Raw genomic sequence first — 7,071 nt, forward strand, 5'->3', positions numbered from 1 at the left:
TGGATATCCTGAGGGTGAGTAAACTGAGTGTACTGTCCCTCAAAATTGCTATATTTTCAGAAGATCATGAAAGTCACCAATGCAAAACAGACGTATAACACACACACACACACACACACACATTTTGGAGCTGATGTTCTGGTTCTTTTACAACCGGAGTCAAGCAGAACGAAGAAATGCCATTGAAAGAGTCAAAATGCAAAACATCAAGCGTACAGTACAGTATATCTCCTCATAACGAGAGTAAACAAATGCATAAAACGCTACGCCCTTGACATTTAGCGAATTTGACACGCAATTGAAACCGTTTGGTGCGCCTTTAACTTTCAAGACCCTGTTTGCCAGTGTCGTATCAAATCAGACACATGGGCTAAATTATGAGTCATTTGATCGTTATTCAGTTATTTATCCACATATGGGAGATGCATCTCACAGCAATCATATTTCACAGTAAATACATGGACCCAATGCAAAAGGATTTTACAGTTTGATTAGGGGTTGTAACAATCTTTGATTCTGATTCAAATGAATTAAAAGTCGATTATGGGTCTTAAAGGGATAGTTCATCTAAAAATGAAAACTTAATTTACTCACCCACAGATCATCCAAAATGTTCAATCATTCATTTATTCATTCATTTTCTTTTCTGCTTAGTCCCTTTAATAATCTGGGGTCGCCACAGCGGAATGAACCACCAACTTATCCAGCACGTTTTTACACAGCGGATGCCCTTCCAGCCACAACCCATCTCTGGGAAATCATCCAAAATGTAGGTGACCTTTTTTCTTCAGAATATTAAAGAAGATTTTTATTTGAATCTGTGGTATTTGGTGATTCATAAAATGGCAGTGAATGGTGATAGGTTTTTTTAGACTAAAAATGAACACATACGTAAGAAACGCAAATGTCAATTTTGACCAAAATTCAATGTCTAGGCAGCGTCTAAGGAAAATGTTATTTTGACGTCCAATAATGAACTGAAATAATGTTAATGTTTGGTTAATTTTAGGTTGTATTGGAAATTGGCCCAAGTCCAACGTCCAGTCAACATCTCAAACCAACGTCATATTGACGTCAAATACTGACACTTATTCATCAGGTATGGCAACCAAAATCCTGATGTCTGATAGACGTCATAATGGTAATGTCCACACAACGTCAAGCTTTAACATCATTAGACGTTGATATTTGGTTGATTTTAGGTTGAATGTTGAACATTAATGTCTGCCTGGTGTTGGGATCTGACGTCAACCCGATTTTCATTTCCAAACAAAATGCAACGTTCCCACAATGTTACAACAATACAACGTCAATGAAACAGCAATGTCAATCAAGCGTCAATGTTGACATTCTCTGCCTGCTGGGAGTTTGATAATAGATATTGGTGATATATGTTGTCATCAAAGCAAACAGACTACAATCGGACTGCACTCATATTTCACAATAAATGCGTGAACACGATGCAAAAGGATTTTATTGTTTGAATGAAAAAAAAAATTAAAAAGTTGATTATGGGTTTTAAAGGGATAATTTAATTAGGGGTGCTGCTAGGGGGGGAAAGGTCTTCACTTTCGTCCACAACTCCACCGCCTGCCCCTGCTCTTCACTTTCGTCCACGACACCAACCCCCCCCCCCGCCCTCTCTCTTCACTTTCCCCCCACAAATCCTGGTTGTCAGAGGTCAGTGGCGTCCCTAAGTTCACCTAAAAATGAAACATAAATTTACTCACCCACAATTCATCCAAAATGTAGGCTTTTTCTTCAGAATAATAATGAAGATTTTTTTGTTGGATCTGTGATACTTGGTGATTTATAAAATGGCAGTGAATGGTGACAGGTCTTTTTGATATATTTCATTTCATTTATATGTTATATATAAATAAACACAAACGTAAGAAATGCAAATGTGGTCTAGTTGCTTTTTTGACCAATTTTGACCAAGTTCAATGTGTAGCCAGCATCTAAGAATAATGGTATTTTGTCGTTCAATAGTGACGTCAAATAAAAGTGATATCGGGTTGATTTTAGGTTGTGTTGAAAACTAAAATCCGACATCAAGCCAATATTTTAAACCAACGTCATATTGATGTCAAATACTGATATTTATCCATCATGTCTGGCGACCAAAATCTAACCTCAGATAGACGTCATAGTGGTGACGTTCACACAACGTTAAGCTGTAACATCATTAGATGATAATATTTGGTTGATTTTAGGTTGAATGTTGAACATTAATGTCTGCCTGGTGTTGGGTTCTGACGTCAACCCGATTTTCATTTCCAAACAAAATGCAACGTTCCCACAATATTACAATATTACAACGTTACAGTACAACGGCAATCAAACGTCAATGTCAATGAAACGGCAACCTCAATCAAACGTCAATGTTAAAATTCTCTGCCTGCTGGGAGTTTGATAATAGATGTTGGTGATATATTTCGTCATCAAAGCAAACAGACTACAATCGGACTGCATTCATATTTCACAATAAATGCGTGAACACGATGCAAAAGGATTTTATTGTTTGGCTGAATAAAAAAAATAATAAAAAGTTGATTATGGGTTTTAAAGGGATAGTTCGCTCAGGGGCGCCGCTAGGGGGGGAAATGTCTTCACTTTCGTCCATGACTCCACCCCTGCCCCTGCTCTTCACTTTCGCCCGCAGTGAATGGTGACAGGTCTTTTTTTATATATATCATTTGATTTATATTTTATATATAAATAAACACAAACGTAAGAAATGCAAATGTAGTCTAGTTGCTTTTTTGACCAATTTTTTGTCGTTCAATAGTGACGTCAAATGATAGTGATATCTGGTGGATTTTAGGTTGTGTTGAAAACTAAAATCCGACATCAAGCCAACATCTCAAACCAACGTCATATTGATGTCAAATACTGATATTTATTCATCAGGTCTGGCAACCAAAATCTAACCTCAGATAGACGTCATAGTGGGAACGGCCACACAACGTCAAGCTGTAACATCATTAGATGATGATAGTTCATTAGTAGACGATAGGCTGTGGATTAAAGCTTATAATATTGTAAATAATGTAATTTTTTTTACATAGGCTGATCGTTTCATGTGTAATCTGGAGTCATTACTATTGATTTGAAATCATTTGTATATGTTTTTATTTTTTACCTAAAAAACCTGTCACCCTTCACTGCCATGAATCACCAAAGATTCAGCTCAAAATCTTCTTTTTTGGGTGAACTATCCCTAGTTAAACATGTTTATTAGTTTAAAAACACGCACTTTAGGTAGATTTTAATGGCTCAAGAGAAATTCAGGCCATCATTAATTGCAGAATTTTAGAGAAAGCTTGACTGTCAGTATAAATGAAACCCCGCAGTGATTAGAATATATTCAAACTAAACTAATGTTGGCCAGTTCAATAAACACCTCAGTAAATGATGCCACTAATTACATTAAATAACTCAATGTTTAGGTTTAATGTGAGTTGCCTGTGCAGAAATATGTTAGCAACTTCTTTCTCAATACTTTTGTCGTTTCAGTACAAATATATAAAACATAATTGAGTCACAATGAATTTACCAGAGAAGCAAAATAACATGTGGTGTTTTCTGGAAAATGTCTCAAAGTGAGGTAAGTTTTTATTTAAAACAAGAAAGAACATTAGCCAGCGGGGTCAGAGGAATAATCTTATTGTTTCTTCCCTGCGTTGACAGACATTATTTAGCTTCCCAAGTGAATGCGTTTAGATTTAGGAAGATTTTAAGTATTTGTACAAGAAAATAAAGCACAATATGTACAGCTAGTGGAACAAATAAATAGATCACTTGAACATTTTTTCAATTCCTCTGGATATATAATGCATTTTATAGTTATGTGTTTGACAGTGTTGGGGGTAATGCATTACAAGTAGAGCGAGTTACATAATAATATTACTTTTCAATTCATCTTTATTTCTGTAGCGTTTTTTACAATGTAGATTGTGTAAAAGCAGCTTAATATAGAAGTTCTAGTACATTGAAACTGTGTCAGTTCAGTTTGCAGAGTTGAAGTTCAGTTCAGTTTGGTTTAATTTTCACTGCTGAAAGTCCAAACACTGAAGAGCAAATCCATCGATGCGCAGCTACACAAGTCCCAAACCAAGCAAGCCAGTGGCGACAGCGGCGAGGAACAAAACTTTATTAATTGACAACTTTTTTAAGTAACGAGTAAAGTAACGCAGGGTTCAACCCTAAGGATTTTTTCTACTGGGCCAGTGGTTCAGATTTTTATTTGCCCTGCCAAAATTTTCACTGTCCCCACCAAAAAAAAAAAAAAAAAAAAAAGTGAATAGCTATTTTTAGCCACTTATTTAAAATAATGTGTCAAAAATAGAACCTGTGCTTCTCAATACTTACAAAAATTGTAATCAAAGTGTAACACTGCAAAAAATGCTTTTCATACTTAAATTTTTTGTCTTGTTTAGTCCAAATATCTAAAAATTCCTAAATCAAGAAGAATTTTCTAGACAAGCAAAACATATTGGCTTGTTTTAAGAAATAATATGCCAATATTAAGTGAGCTTTTCCTTAAACAAGCAAAACAATCTGCCAATGGGGTAAGCAAGATTATTTTGTGCCACGGCACTAAGCGGATTTTTTTTTTCTTCCCTAAAATAGCAAAAGTGGATACATGCCCTTAATGCATTAGCAACCTGCGCTTTCCACTTTGCGCATGGATCTTCAAAGTAGAGCCCCAAGCTCTATATATATATAATTATTAAATATTTATTACTTATTGTATGTACTTTCAAATGAATTTATTACTCCAGACATTATTATTATTATTATTATTATTATTGCTACTACCATTAATAATAATGATAATAATAATAATAATAATAATAATAATAATAATAATAATAATAATAATAATAATAATAATACACAATAATAATTAATATTAGAGTGATTTTTGATGGATCGTGGGACTCTAAAGACTGGAGTAATGAAGCTGAAAATTCATCTTTAAAAAGATAATTTAAGATCATTTTTCCTTTAAAATTATTTTTTAAACTACTTTTGTATCATTTTATTATGCAATAACATTTCACAATGTTAAATTTTGAAATTAAATAAATGCAGCCTCGGTGAGCAGGAGAAGCTTATTTTAAAACATTTATATTTCATTCTGACTCCAAACTTAAAAAAAAAAGTATATACAAACCTATAAAAGTAAGTATATATATATATATATATATATATATATATATATATATATATATATATATATATATATATATATATATATATATATATAGAACATTTAGGAAAATCAATATACTGTATAATGATTGACAGTATGTTTTAGATATGTCTATGGAATATTGTTAATTGTTCAAGTATTTAATTTCAAGATAATGTTTTAATAGTTTTTGTCACCCTTCATCAGGGTAACAGCCATGTCAATAAAGGATTTTTAATATTTTTTCCACATTTTCCGAGTGCCGAGTGTTGCAGCTTTTTTTTCTTGAATTTAGTTGAAATATAAGCATTTTTGTAATTTAAAATTAAAGAAAAATATTTCGGTCAATATTATTTGTAAATAATTGCTTTTTAATGAATGTTGCCCCTTGATTTGTCTAAAGTATTAAAATTAAATTTTAAGCTGAATACTAGTGTCTAGTCAAATATTATGTACTGTCATTATGGCAAAGATAAAAGAAATCAGTTGTTAGAAATTAGTTATTAAAAGTGTTACTACTAATAAAATATCTTTAACAAATACTTGGGAAGTATTTGCTAAATAATTTAAATTTCACATGAGAGCTAATCATTTTCAACTGTATATAACATTTTTTGAGAAAAAAATAAATAAATTTAAATTTGAACCCAAGTCTACTGAATCTATAGAGTATCCACATTGTTTGCCTCAATTGTTTAACATTTTAAGATGTTCGAATTCCTCTGATGTGCGTGTTAACACACACATGTGACTCGGCTGAGGTCAGACGACACCAAAAATCATTTTATTGAAGCTAATTTATCATCTTCCATATGCTTGCATATTTTGCAAATAGCTTTGATGCGTCCCAGATGTTCAGACACATGGCAGAGAAGATCTTCAGCAGGTCTACTACAGTAAATGAAGATAGAAATCCAGAACAGGAAATGAGGCGGGAGGGTTTTCAGACCACCCTGATCCACCAAACACCTTCAGCTGCTCACAAAACCCACAATCAACTCCCATCAAACCTGCATCAGGCCTTCTGCACACTGTGTCTCATTACTGTACGTCACAGCGTAGTTTATTGTGCGTTTGAAATCATAAATAACATACATTCCTTCATTCATTTTCCTTTGGCTTAGTCCCGTATTTATCATGGGTTGCCACAGCAGAATGAACCGCCAACTATTTCAGCATATGTTTTACACAGCGGATGCCCTTCCAGCTGCAACTCAGAACTGAGAAACACCCATATCTCCATATCACCATATCACACACATCTCTCGCATTCACAGACACTCATTCACTAAGATCAATTTAGTTTAATCAGTTCACCTATAGCGCATGTGTTTGGACTGTGGGGGAAACGGAACACCCGGAGGAAACCCACACCAAGACAGGGAGAACATGCAAACCACAGAGAAATGCCAACTGACCCAGCCGAAACTCAAACCAGCACCCTACTTGCTATGAAGCAACAGTGCTAACCACTGAGCCACCGTGCCGCCACAAACTTCATTGTGTTTATAAAATTCTGTATTAACCTGTATAAGTGTTGGGGTTGTCCATATTTGACCCAAGGTGTGATTTCACATACCATATTGTGATTTCCCCAACTTAGGACAACATACTGTATATGCTAATCCTGAAACAACACTAATTAACCAATCAATTTTGAGGGGATAGGTTTACAGTTTACTGTATGTTAAGTTTAGGATTACAGTTTAAGATTAACAGTTATGTTAAGTTAGTTTTAGTTATGAACGTCAACAAACAAACAAACAAACAAAAACAAACAAACACAAACCAAACAAACAAACAAACACAAACCAACCAAACAACCAAACAAACAAACAAACAACCAAAACCAAACAAACAAACAAACAAAC

At 34.0% G+C, this 7,071-nt stretch overlaps 1 long non-coding RNA gene across 2 annotated transcripts in view; it reads left to right on the plus strand.

Moving 5' to 3' along the window:
- Window positions 1-1,487, plus strand: part of LOC137488601 (uncharacterized) — a 234,976-nt gene extending 233,489 nt beyond the window's left edge. The window contains exon 6 of one of the 2 annotated variants that reach the window (XR_012396224.1): window positions 655-1,487. This is a non-coding gene — a long non-coding RNA (uncharacterized lncRNA). The remainder of the gene's footprint in view (window positions 1-654) is intronic. The other variant, XR_012396226.1, reaches the window with a different exon arrangement.
- Window positions 1,488-7,071: the final 5,584 nt, after the last annotated feature.

The sequence above is a fragment of the Danio rerio genome, chromosome 20 (assembly GCF_049306965.1).
Source record: "Danio rerio strain Tuebingen ecotype United States chromosome 20, GRCz12tu, whole genome shotgun sequence".
Classification (NCBI taxonomy): domain Eukaryota; kingdom Metazoa; phylum Chordata; class Actinopteri; order Cypriniformes; family Danionidae; genus Danio; species Danio rerio.